The sequence below is a fragment of the Sebastes fasciatus genome, chromosome 21 (genome assembly GCF_043250625.1).
Source record: "Sebastes fasciatus isolate fSebFas1 chromosome 21, fSebFas1.pri, whole genome shotgun sequence".
NCBI classification, from domain to species: Eukaryota; Metazoa; Chordata; class Actinopteri; order Perciformes; family Sebastidae; genus Sebastes; species Sebastes fasciatus.
This window is the reverse complement of record NC_133815.1, coordinates 8,390,628-8,405,183: the sequence shown is the minus strand read 5'-3', so window position 1 is coordinate 8,405,183 and position 14,556 is coordinate 8,390,628. Positions and strand designations below refer to the sequence as shown.

At 42.1% G+C, this 14,556-nt stretch overlaps 1 pseudogene; it reads right to left on the bottom strand.

Annotated features, from left to right (window-relative positions):
- Positions 1-14,556, bottom strand: part of LOC141759417 (collectin-12-like) — a 36,342-nt pseudogene that overhangs the window by 4,961 nt on the left and 16,825 nt on the right.

The following is a 14,556-nucleotide window of genomic DNA, read 5'->3' as shown; positions in this document are numbered from 1 at the left end:
TGCACGGGGAGACACTGGCGAGGGCCCTGGGGGACAGGAAGTGACCTAGGGGGGGTCTTCAGTAAACAGGCGGATCAAAGACAGCCCAGAGGAGACAGACGCTGTGGCACGGAGGCTCTTCACGCCCCCACAGGCGACACCAGCGTTCATTTCCTCTGGAATGCGTCTGGGATTCCCGGGAATCAGCCCACTTCTACCGCCAGCCTCGCCAGGGGGACACGCATCCTCTAACTGGGAACTGCATGGGCTCCTCTGCCGGGAAGCTGCATCGCAATTGTTTGTTCCCGACAGTTCCGACAACAGTTCAGTCACAAGGCGTTCAAATCAGCAGAAAGACGAGATGAGCTGGTTCAAATCCCTCCATCCCTCCATCCCTCCAGAGGTAAAGCCTTTTATTCATGGCCCTATAGCACTAAAAATGGCCTAAATTTCGTGGTACAGTAAGCCACTAGTTTATATCTCATGTATATTAAACTTTAAGGTTCTCTATACGACATTCAGAGCATTTATATAGCAGCAAACAACTATTGTCTATATAAAGATATAGAGGAGTAATACCTGAGCAGAGAATGAAGTCACTCTCTCTCTTTCTCTCTGTGTTTTAATCCAAGCTTCTCAGTGCTTTGTTGACATAGCCAGGCTGGCCGTGCGTGCCTATTAGTGCATGTGAGCGTGCCCCACTGGCTAGCTCACGGCCACTGCTCATACGGCGGTTACAGCAGATAACGCCATCGGTCCCCAAAATATTCTTGCTGAGAGTTACATGAGAAGATTGATACCACTCTCTAGAGATATCAGAGTGGTAATGATCTCAAATAACGCTCTGCAAGAAAACAAATAAGCGTAATTTTTCATAATGTCAATGTTTTCCTTTAGATTTAAGACTTCAACAGCAAAAAAAAAAATATTCTTTCGTCTCCAAATTGCAAGAAGAAAAGATATTTTACTGTTTTAATGGCTAATGGACGTTTAAACCAAAATAGTCAAAGCTGTTTGTTTGTTTCCTTTCTTTACCCTCGTAGACGTCCAATAATAGCACCTAAAGTTGTCTCATGGAACAAAATTTATTTTTAGTTATGACAGAAAATGACCAGTTGTACCGGAAATGTTCCACACATCAAACTAGATGGGACACATTTCCAGACACAGAACGTACAGTTCAGCATTGCAGAGCACAAAAGACACTTTGAGTTCACGTCCACAGACCGACACTACACCTACAGTATGGCACATTGCTCCTTTCACCGACACTCACACGTGCACTAGCCTGGAAACTCAAAACTAACACAAGCGGACTCCCACATTCAGACATTTCTGGGCCTTTTCCACATGTTCTGTTCGTGTACTGGCCTCCAGGGAGACTCATTACATCACACTGTGGCAAAATCAACCATAAAACACACATGCAAAGAAGTTGAAATTGCAAGAGGGCTGCGGAGGAAAGTGCTATTTTGGCAGAAAGTAACCCTATAGGTCCAAGTGTTGTAAAAATGAGCTGTATTGTACCAAGTTTGAACTCTTTCCAGCTCTGGTGTGAGAGGTTCTTAAAACCGTCCAGGTTGTCTTGTAAAATCCAGCTTCCTTATCCTTGACATATGAAGTCAGAAATATATTATAACATACCAACTACTCCTTTAAACTAGATAAAGGAAATAAAAAATACAGTAAAATAGAATTAAAGATACTGTATATCTCTGCTGTGCAAATGTACATCGCGCATTGCCACTCAGAAGTCTCCTCTCCTGGCACAGAGGAGAGTCATTGTATGTTGATACGGCTGTAGGCAGGAATGATTTCCTGTAGCAGTCCTTATTACAGCGGAGTTGAAGGAGCCTCCCATTGAAAACACAACGCTGTCTGACCAGTAGATCGTGGAGGGGATGTGAACTGTTGTCCATTATGCTTGGCAGTTTGTGCATCATCCTCCTCTCAACAACCAACTCTCAGAGCTCCAAATGCATCTACACATAAACCTGCAGCTTTCATCTAATGTTTCAAAGAAAATATGATTTTGATCATGTTTTATTTACTGAGTGTTTTGCTAAATGTGTCCTTGGTCGAGAGTAAATAACTCAACAACTACACTCTCAGCAGCGACTGAGAGGTGTGGACTTTCTTTGTGTTTCAGGCTACAAACATTCATTCATTCATAGAAAGTGTGTTTTACATGAGACATGGAGTTGGATTCAGTATGGTACATGTGCAAAAGGAAATTCTTAACCCTTAAATAAGTAGAGGAGAGTCCTTAAATCAGAAATGGCTAAAGCTTGCTAACATTAGCCACCATAAGCTACTGGTCATACCAGACCAAGAAGATCTGTAGCAGGAAAATCATGTTCATATTTAAACCAGTTGATGTTTGAGAATAAAAAGACATTCACACAGGGAGGGAGGTAAAGTGCTCAGCTTATGTCCTCCTCCAGTTTCTTTTGAGGAAAATGAATGGGACTGAAATCCTCCAGAGTCCAGAGAATGACCTCATATTGCTTTTGGTCGTGTCAATCAAGACGCCTGGCTGTAGGAGAGAAGACAGAGGTCACTGACTTCCTGCCAAACCTCTAAGGTTAAACTGCATCACAACGAAAGAGCGACATCAAGGACGTTCCTGTGGGTCAGTGATGGAGGACAGAGAGGAGCACACATGTTAAGTGCATAGAGCGCTCTGGGTCTCACTACATAACCATCTGGAGCTGGGAGTGTGTTTAGCCTGAGCTGTGGTTCCCTTGACAGAGCGCTGCTTCAGTGCCAGTAAAAACCCAATTTCAGTGGGTTCTGCTGGAGTTGCACTGAGTTCACTCGCCGCTCATCTGGGATCAATTAGGCCTGCATGAAAACATGCACCACGGAACAAGTAGGAGCGACTGAGCTCGGAGAGTAAGGATACATCATTGTTAATGCTCTCAAGACGCACAGATAACCCCTGAACATGTTAACTTTCACAAACTGAAAATAAAGAGGGGGACACACGCCGCCGCATATTGGAGCGTTTAGCACAATTACAGCAGGAACATTCAGAGTTCAATTCTCCGAAAGACGGCGGGACCGTTTCCCGACCTGGAAAAAATGTGAAAGAGCCAACCAGGAAGTTCAGCTCCACGAAGCCTGAAGACCCTCCCCGGAGGAGTGAGCTTTGGGGGTGTTGGTAAAATAAACGGAGAGAAGGTTGAGGGGTGGAGACTGAGAGAGGGGACAGGGTTGAGACTTAAAGGGACGTTCACCAAAATTACAATCAAATATGTATTTTCAGTCTCCATCTAAATACAATGGCGGTAAATGAACATTTAATATGTGGTGCTCACAGCATTAAAAAGTATCTTTCCAAAATCAGTTTCTCACTTTCTACTGAGTAGATATAGACGAATCCGGCGACCGCTTTGTGTGTTCCGCCATCTAGTGCCGCCGCCATTACTGCTGTGGCAAGTCACAGTGACTCAGTGTCTGCTAACAGTATTAACTGGTGACTTTAGGTCGAATGCGTCCGTGGTTGCTCGTAATAACTTAATGGTAATGTAATGGTTGGCGTAGATAATAAACACAGATGAATACGTATTTAAAATTGATTAAAGTTAAAGGCTTTTGTGAGGACACAGCTGCCGTCACTACGAGCAATCACGATGCATTCGGCTGAGAGTCACCAGTTAACTGTACTCTATAACTGTATACAAATAGTTGATAGTGAAAGCATCTTTCCACAGATGCTGTCCATGAATTTAATGAATGAAAACACAATTCCATTCAACTCCATTGTATACCAGCCCAAATACAACAGATGCAAATTAGCTTCTAGCTAACTCTGGTGCAATTGTGTTTAATTGTGTCCCTGCAAAAATAAACAATAAACAAACAAAAAAAAATTGAGCCAGCAGCAGAAACCTCAGAGAGAGATATCCCAAAAGGTGGACAAACAATACCAAAACTACAGTATCTGCATGGCTACTTGCACTCAAGAAATAGTTCAACATTTGGGGAAATACACTTATTCGCTATGGATCTTTCAGTAACCAATTATAACACTGGATGATTAATGCATGCACATGTCAGCACTAAACCCTCTCTTTGCTGCTTCTATCTATATGTCTTGCTTGTCTGCAATGTTGTTTTATATGTATAAATGTCACTACTGCTTCTACTGCTTTTAACAACTGTGTGTTCTTGTCCAACATTTAAACTGCATGTCCTGTTTTTGTTTTGATGTATTTTAGGAAGCCTTGGCCAGGGACAACAAAGGAAAAATAGCCTTTTGGCTAATTCTGGCATTTTGTTTTACCATGTGTATTTATTAATTTGCACTGTCCCTTCACAAATAAACTAAACTAAACTAAACTGACCCTTTATCTGTATGTACAAGTGACTTCTGAGAGAAAGACTGGTGATTTTTTTCTGATAGGTGTGGTGGTTCAAGCCTCAAGTTTTCCATTACTGATCTATTTCCTTTAAATAATGACAAAGAAACATTGCTTAAGCAGATTCGTGTCATGCTTGGGCATGCAGAAGACTTCTCTCACACAAACACACACCAGCTCTCAGTGTACTCACACACTCATCAAACAGCAATGATCTTATTTCTTGGCAGCACAAAGAAAAACCAAATGATACGTTTGGACGCCTGCTCTCTCAGCGCACTGTAAGCAAATCATTTTAACTTTTTAGACAACAAATTGCATCATTGAAGTGATGTTTAGAGATGTTTGTCATCCTATAATTGCACCCATAAGATCAAAGTGAAGGAAGAGAGAGTAGAGTGTAGTTTACTGGGCCGTCTTACCTTTATATCCAAGCACAGCAACAGCGATGGTGAGGAGAGTACACAGCACATAGAGCAGAGCTATGGAGGTCTTCAGCGCCCATTCATTCTTACACTTAGTGCACTGGGTGCCCTCCTGGATCCCTGCGTAAAGAAGAAAAGACCACATGATTCAGTACATTTTCTTCTGGAGCAGAAAGGTCTAAAAAGGACATGTGGGTAGAGTTTGGTGTTAGCTAGGGACTCTGCATGTCCAGGAGTCCCACATCTGGACAAACAGGCCTGGACTCTACATTAAAGAGTCCAGCAGTTCCCTCAGGGCCCGGGTGGTGAAGGGGCAGGGGACACAAAAACAATCCCCCCCGCTGATTTGTTTACACTCAGCGACATGCTTGTTTTCCTGAACTCAGGCTTCACTCGGCAAACTTCCTCTTTTTCAGTCGACATCTCTCTCGTGTGCACCAAGATTCAGAGTTTTACAAAAGAAGCACTGAAGGTAAATCATTTTGTGAAACATTAAATGCTGCCTTATTGTGAATCTGCACCTTTTTAGTTCTCTTCTTGCAGCTTCAGTTGGCTCACGAGTCAAACTAAAAGGCCTTCGCTAGTGGGGACAGTGGGGGAATATTTCTTTCCGAGGATATCTTTCATGACAGATGAGTGGCGAGATCCGAAGCGCTGACGGGAAAACAGCTGCGTTTCATTTTCAATTCAGGAAGTGTGTGTCTGTGTGTGGAAAGGTTTGGGGGGGGGGGGTTCTGGTTTTCATGCACCTGGAACGAAACTCACTTCACATTCATAATATGAAGGAATAGCTGAGATCTTATTCAACATGGCAGCACAAAGAGTGCAAAATCACCATCAAGCCAGTCAATCTCATGACCCATTATTCATCAACCTGTAAAGAGCCAGGACCATTTAGCGCCAAAGATTTCACCACACATCTAGTTTAATACATGATGTAATTCATCAATTAATTAAAAGTGAAGCGTTGATTGGCTGGTCGGGGTCTCAGCAGGAGTTTAGATGCCAAAGTTAATAACTTGACTCGTTCTTATGGGTGTGAAGGGATTGTTAACGATCACCGTGTGTTAGACCTCCGTTAAACACCAAGTCCAGCTGGAAGGGAGGTCTCCTCAGCACCCGGCCAACCTCAGAGAACATGAGATTTACGGTAAAATAGCACGGGCAATTCCTGCAAAAAGGGTTTTCAAATTTAATCCTTCCATGGTTTTGATTCTTTGCCAACTCAAATGACTCCACCGCCAAACACAGACCAACTATATTTCATCTGCCAAAAGCTGCAGCCGTGTGTTTCCACAAATGAGTGAAGAACTTATCAAATCAATTCGCTTAATGCAGAAATTGCAGTACAGGAATGAACAAGCGCAAATTCGCAATAGCTGCAACCACATAGGGGCATGCATCCATGTGTTCATGCATTCACACACATACATAACCACTTGACATCCATGTCAAATTTCAGCCTCCTATGGCGAAAACTGTGGCCGCCAAAGTGTGGGGAAATTTTTGTGGACTGACCGACTGACCAACCGAGAGAGCGAGCTATAGAGCTGCTGGTCGCAGCTGAAAATGAGGTTTGAGGTAATTCAGAAACAGTGTCACCATGACATATTTTGTCCACCAGAGAGTTCTTTAAAAAAGCTAGTCTAAGGAGACGATATCAAAAAAAAATTACAAGACATGGAAATCTTACTTTCTACAATATGGGACCTTTAAACCGTCATCCAATTGGGGCAGCATAACAAGCCATAAACACAACACTGACATTATCACCTTATAAAGTTTAGATGGTGAATGTGTTAGCAAACAATCATCTACTGTATTTACACATCCAGCTGATACGGAGCAACATTAGAATTCATTTGAAGTGGTGTTTTCGGTGACCCGACGAATATAAATCCAATCTTTTTAGCTTTGTTTTGGTCTCCACCAACTCCTGAGGGAAATATCTGGCACTTTAGCTGCTAAATGCTCCACTATGTTCACCAGCTAGTTGCTAATTTTGTCTTTCTGTCATTTGGTGCTGGAGTTTTCAATGAAAACTGCCTGCTGTGGTTGAAAAATACTTTTTCAGTCGGTACAGAGTTAGAGATGATTCTCTGTTTGCCACTGTGAGCTAGTCCTTTCAGATAGTCATTTGATAGTTAATAAAAAAATATTGATTTGAGCAGCCTTAAACTGAGTATTTTAAAACAGGGTTTTGAGGTAATGCTTCGACAGTTTCGACTCTTTGCCAACAGAGATGACACCACCGCCTCTCAGGCCAAATAACAATCCTTCTTTACTTTTTTTTGCCTGAAGCTGCACTGAACAATGTGTATATAAATCTTAGAGCGTGACATCTTTGCATAAACTAAATCAACTATTTCTTGCCAATATCTTCTCGGCAAGAATTATGTGGGAACAAAAAAGTTTTAACAAAAGGTGGAGAGAAAATGCTAGAAAAGCATGATAAGAATCATGTGGCGTCAGAGGAAAACTATCCTTGTGTTGTGTTGTTTTCGGCTTACAGTATATTGTGCCACACACCTGAGAGTGATCTCAGCTTTTAGAGCTTTAAAACATGGCTGATGCTCACATCTGAATCATGTAAAGAGCCTCAATGGGCTCTTTAAAATGTATTTACAAGTGTATACGCCTGAAAGTCATTTGTCTTTTAAAAGAACAGCTCTGGGTGTGCAGCCCGTTACTAAGCACAAAGGGGCTAACACAGCTGTGTATGAGGAGTTACCAAAGTCTTCCCTCGCCACCGGTTTAACTGTAAGCAGAGAAGTGCACTCTGGGAATACGGCCACGATAAATGATTGCTTTTCTGAATCATTCATAACTGCTGACATGTTTGAAGTGTCAGCTCATGCATGCTTCCACAATAAAGCAAGCATATCAGTTCATCAGTTCACAGTAATCAAAGCGCTACAGCCCAAATTTTGCTTCTCCAATCCAAACAGGCTGACGGTGTTTACAAATCTGCTGCGCTGAAATGATACCAAAACACTTTGTAACAGTATAAACTATTACACAGGCAAGAGGCTTTTCCATTTCAGTGACTGATGATCTTCAGATGCTCAGTGGATAACTGGAGAATTTTGCGTTGGCTGTCAAATATGGAGGACACCTGGCATAACACAAAACACATGGCCGACAACACGACAACAAAGGAGAGATTTCAGTTCCTCTATGAGCGCACGGACATCAGATGGAGCAGCTGGAATCTCTTCAACCCCCGAGTGTCGACACACCAGTGGGCTGTCTACGGCTTTATCAGGAGGTCGTGACCCGCTTGCTGTTCATTTCCCAGTGGGTCACTTCCTGGATGAGCAGCACAAATAAGGAGAAGAGACAGATGCTGGGCTGGACTGTCGAGTGAAGCTTAAGGATAATATTGATGTTTTGTGTGCCATTCATCTGTGTTTCCTGTCTAGTTTACACTGTTTCTAGTGATGTCTCTATAAACATGTCATCAGCATAAGTGAAAATATCAGGGCTGTTATTTTCCCTTCAAGAAGCTGTTTGCCATTCGTTTATTGTATTGACTGGTTTGTTTTGAGTGAGTTAATAAAATGACACTTGAATATTCCTTCTAAAACAACACATAGGTTTGAACTATTCTAACGTTTATTTTTGCACATTATGTCCATGACACCATGTCCTAACAGGCTGTGAGCGCCGCAGCACTGCACAGCGCAGCATTTTGAGCTTCTGTCGGATGCCCTGTTTCTATTTATTCCTGTCGCTGCTTTGAAAGCGCCACAAGGGACGAGGAACGGCTGATTGGTGAAGTTGAATTGAGAAATCATCTATATGATACCTCCTCCTCCTAAATAAGGTGGCAGTTGGCTCAAGGGAGATCGCTAGCTGAGAGTTTAAAAAGTACAAACGTCGGAAGATAGCAAGTACTACTCACCATCTTTTAAGTGGTAACATCTCCAGTCTGATCTGGAGCACATAGTTGATAGGTATATGGTTTGTTTACATGACGTTACTTAACGCTAGCTGTTTGGACACAGCATCTCTCTCTCTGCGGCCGAGTTCTCTCCATCATTACGGTTGTTGTTGAATTATTCCTCGTTCAGCTTGACCTAACGTTACATTTCATTTTCAATTAATGAAAGTGACGTTGTGTGACTTGCATCATGTGGTGCTATCAGTGCGTGCGAGGCGGACAACCGCGATATTCGTTGACAGCTCTAATATAGGCTGATAACGTTATAGGTATAGCTCTACTACTAATTCAACAATACCTGAATTTCCAGCACACTTTTCTTTGAGCAGCGTAAATGCTTTTCTACAAAAACCTCTTTTCATTTAATGGTAAAAGCCATACACTTTGTCTAAATTAATAAAGTTAAATTAGAAACTGTTTGATCAAAGACAGTTTGAATCAGAGTATGAATTAGACCAAACATTTGATGCCGCCAAATATTTTTGTCAGTGCCAAAGAAGTATTGAGGTTCAATAATAACTACAATAGTTACGCTAGATTCTGCCACATACCTACATGGAGAGAGAGAAAAGACATCCAGTGTTTAGATTTAGAGCTGGGCTAGATTGGGTTGAAAGGTAAGTAAGATTATTTGTTTTAACAGCATTTAAATGACTACATTTCAATGTGAAGTAGGTCCTAATTAGACATTGAAAGGTGATCATTGAAATCCTGTTAAAACAATGGTTATATGTAACTATAGACATCTATAAAGCTCACTTTTCAACCAAATTTAGCTCAGTTTTAACTTCTTTTAACCTGCAAATTACCAAAACCATGCTTATATGGGATGCAGCTTTGTAAACTATATTGTCACATTCATATCCTCTTACTCAGGCTGTTTTGTTAGGAGCAATTTCAAGCTAGATTTGACACAGTTTGCATAAAAAAACCTGAATCCATGACATGTGGTATGTAGAGTGTTTATCCATGTCTTTGTCTCTTTGTATAATTTTGTATTATCCTGCATGTCTTACTTGTTTGTGCTATGTATGCACCTACTGTGGAAAAGATTTCCTCCTTGAAGACAAATAGCAATAATAAACTATCTATATGGCATCGCTCCACATTCCCTGACTAGCTGTGTACATGACAAACGTCCAGATGGAAATGAGACGAGTCGGGACGAACGTCTTTCACACATTCTCAAATATCTGTCACACTAACGGGGCCCAGATGCACAAATCCCACCACATGGATAAAATATCTTGAGGTCTGTAGCACATGAAGTTTGGCTACATGTGACGAAGTTAAAAAAAGAAGTGTGACACACTTTTTTATTAAATATTCAAAATTAGGAAGAAGAGAACTTGAAGCAGACTGTGGAAAAAAGTGAACACTGAACTCCTTGTTCACAGTTTAACTTCAGAGACTTTGTTTCCTTTAGTTTGGCTGCTCGTCATTAAATCGGACTCTGATTCGTCATCTTTCCCCTTCGCCTGCGCAGTCAGACACAGTCGGATCTGACCGACCACAACCTCAAGAACAACCATAGTCCAGGATGCTCAGACCACAAGATGACAACAACACTTTTACTGCTCATAGCGAAAGAAAACTGATGCTCCGAAGACAAAGCGCCTTTCCAAAACAACAACAAAACACCAGAGGGTTTCCAAATGTGAAAGTCATTGTGTGTTTTGGCTGGATAAAGTCACCCATTGTTCCTGCAAAACCTCAATGTTGAAATAATATTCGGATTGTGTCCACCTTGATAATTGAGTGTCTCCAAGTCTGTGTCTTTCACCAGCCTCATTTCCTGAAACAGGATTACCCAAACACCATCTTTTTCATCTCAACATGGCCATCCATTTGCCCCAGAAATGCCAAGATAATTTCCACAGCAAAGCACGGCCGATGCGTGGGCCCTTCTCATTAAAAGACAATGTTTATTTACAGTAAATAGCAGAAGGGACGCTATAGTAACGGATGAGAACACAAAGCTGTGAGCTGAGGTCACTCAAACTGTGATTTGGATCCCTGCCTCGCCTAACACACACTCAACCCCTTTACAGGAACCAGAGTGCAGATTACTCCAAGAGGGCAATCACCAAATTATACCTGGCACCAAAGACAAAGAGACGAGTTCAAGACAAACTGCAGCGCTGGAAGAAGTCCTCTAAGCCTCCACTTAAGTCAAAGTATATTAGAACGGGACAAGTTAAAGGACTGTATTTAAAATTATACAGTACTACTGCTAAAATATCAAAAATACTCATTGTGAAGAAGGAAAGGCCCTCAGTTTTCACTATTTCTGGGCAGTGGATGAAAGAAAGAAAGAAAGAAAGAAAGAGAGAAAGAAGTTAGTTAAGTAACTAAGACATAAGTAGATAAAGAAAGGCAGTTTGCCTCTCATTCACCCATTCATACAGCGATGGTGGTGGCAGAGCCGCCATGCAAGGCGCTGGTCTGCCCATCGGGGCAACTCGGGGTTCAGTGTCTTGCTCAAGGACACTTCGACATGAGGACAGTAGGAGCCAGGGATCGAACCACCAACCTTGTAATTAAAGGACGACCCGCTCTACCTCCTGAGACATAGATCTTAAACTGAATAAAGAAGTACAAAAAGAACAAGTCATCCAAATTAAACAACAAAATATGTCCGTGCCCCATAGACTGTATATAAGAAGTGGACGTAGTCACCTTGACATCGCTGTTTTGAAGTCTGGCGTTCGGCATTTTGGTCACGAGAGGTTGGAGCTAACTACAACCGAACGCTGAATAAGACATTTGTAGGTGACCAAATAGGTTATAATTAACTTTCATGAACTAAAAACACACTGTGAAAAGGTTAAAGTTGTAAGACGAAAACACAGACAACTTAACTTAAGGTCAACTTAACCTGCAAAGTAACTACAGCAACCAGATATAACAAAGATGAGTAAAAAGTACGATAGTTTTCCTCAGAAAATGGCAATACTTAAAGCCACTGTAGCCGAGTTTCCAGCAAAAGTCCCGGAACTACTTTTCAAGGAACTAAAAGGTTCCTTCAGCCTATTGTCGTCTTCGTTTCCACCGTGGTCTAAAGACCTGCGAAGATTAGGCAAATCAGGAACTGAAGGACACTTTTAGCTCCTAGAAAAGTAGTTCCTGGGACTTAAAGTCCCGGGAACCTTTGGTGGAAACCCGGCTTTTGTTGCTTTAAAGATTTGACATTGGCGCCCCCTAGTGGTAGTATCTAAACATTCTCATCATCCCACGGATTCAACCCAATGACACTGAGATGAATAGACGCAAAGTGACACAAACTGCTCCAGTTTTCACCATAAATGTCTAATTCTTCTGCGAAGAGAAACTCAGAATAATTTAAAATATACGACAATCACATAAATATTCTACACATAGAGACTAAAAGTGCCTCAAAGCTCTACTGAAGTCTTGAGGAAATGCATTTCATCATTGCATCACCAAGACAGCGGACGGCTGTTATCCACCAACAGAGTCTCTGCTGTTTGTCCCGTGCAGTTGTTTGTTTCCAGTTGTTTCCTCGAATAGCAGTAATCTTTCATACCATCTGTCCTTCATTACTCATAACAGAAATAAGTTTCAGTTTTACAACATCTCTGATACACTGTAATCTAAGCCAAGATGTTTTACAGTCAGCAGGGAGATGATGGCTCAATGAATGAGTCATACACCGCTCAGCTTTCTCAATGGCATGGTGAGGTGGCCTGCACTCAATCATGAGCTGCAACGGTGTGTACGTGTGTGTGTGAACGAGTGTTTCAGTGATTGTGGACATAAATCAGTGACTTTGAGATGTGATTTTAAAGAAATAGTCCCCTTTTGGATCGTCTCACTTAAAATACTAGCAATCTGTGACGTTTTGTGATGGTTCAATGTACCTCCTACTTTTCCTCAACCTGTCTTGGCAGCATCCATCTCAGTTGGTGATTTTATGCTGCAAAATATCCTAGAAAGCATTAGAAGTAAACTTGTTGTGTTCGGAAAGAAAGAGATCAGGGAGATTTTCCAGCAAAGAAAATGTGATTTTGATTTTTTAATACAAAACTCTGGAACCACCAAACAAAAACATACACAGAAATGGAAATTACATCACTAACAGCTCTTTTTTTCCCCTCCAGTACACGCTGAACACGATCCACAGCCAATGCACAAAGCTCTCTCGCAGCGGAGGTCCTGGCTTCACGGTCACCTAATAACTAACTGTTTAACAGCTTGGAGAATATACTAAGCGAGCCCACTGCGCTCACTTCGAAGCCGTACCTGCCAATGATGCAATCACAGGAAGTGCAGAATTAGGGCCAAAGGCTTCTGAGTTCATAGGATGGCTTTGGGGCCCTGCGGGAAACCGACACCCTCCCAGCTCCATGTGTGGCCTGATTCAGGCTTCATCTTTTTTTATTACATGTGATGGAAACCATACGCCTCCATCACACGAGACAAACGGGCATGATGCTCATGACTGTGAGTGAATGAAGGAGGAAGGAAGGCAAGGCTGATGAATTCAGAGAAAATAACGAAATGTGAGAAAATGTGAGGTAGAGTGGGAAAAAATGATTTAAAGTTCCGAGAGGTGGAAAGAAAGCAGTGACGGATGGATTGCAAAAGCCAGTAACCCCTGTCACATCGTCCATGATGAGCCAAGAACCTCTCAGGGGCCGTGACATGGGCCAAATCTTCCACGTAAAAACGGGAAAGGAGAGAAAAAAAGAACATCTCCGGCTGAGCTTTGTGTCCCATCCAACAAAAGGCATTGTCAAATTATGAGGCAAGCAAGATTGCAGCATCCAGCAGCTCTTCTCGGCTCCAACTGTCTGCCGCCTCGCCGTGGGGGAGCGAGCCCGAATCATTATTATTTTTCCACATAAAAGATCGAATTCATCCGTCAGATCTGCTCTGATCCAGTGACAGGTTTACGAGGTTCCATTAGAAACACATATTAAAAAGGAAAGAGGCTAGAAGTATAGGGGATTTGGGTTTTTGTTAATACAGTTGTATTTTGGCTTACCGAGTACATAAACACTTATATCAGCTAGGGATGTGCGTTCCAAGCAGAAATACTATTGGAAAATCACTGGGAATTAGTCGATTATTATTCGGAAATCGCCGCATCAGACTTCTTTTTGCAACCAGAGGAGTCGCCCCCTGCTGGCTATTAGAAAGAATACAAGTTTAAGGCGCTTCTGCATTGGCTTCACTTCTCAGAACTGGAGGTTGCCCACGGATCAAAGATGGAAACAAAGTTAATGAAAGTGGAGTTATCATAAGCATAAAACCAAAACAATGAGCTAAAAGACACACAAACTCTGAAGAGCTGAGGGGAACCCGGTGATTCTCTAACTGCTAGCAACCCATTTCCCATTACACATTCGATCTACTGATAATACAAAAACATTGATTAGTGCAGCTTTAATGTGAAAATACCTTCAGGATGAATCATCATATTGAGGTCATATCATTATAAAATGTCCTTCCTAGTTTAATTGGCAAATGTAAAAGATCAAAGCAGGTTTTCTTTCTTGCCAGAGAGCCAAATCCTGAGGGAAAAATGAAATACAAAAACTTTCCTTGGTTTCTTTTCTTTGTTCCCTTTCTTTTAACACAATGAATCTCAAGTGGTTTCTTTGCAAATATCTCTGGAAAGAGACAGAGAGCTCGCCAAACGGCCCACTCCTCATCCTACCATAATGACGTCTCACCAACTGATAGTAAAGGTAGAGAAATAAACACGTCCAAAATGGTTTTCAGATGAGCTGCGGTCAGACAGGCACGTATAGGCGGCGGCGGCAGCATCCTCCCGCCCTGCAGCCCCGCCCCCTCCCACGAGCCCGGAGGCCCCGCTCTG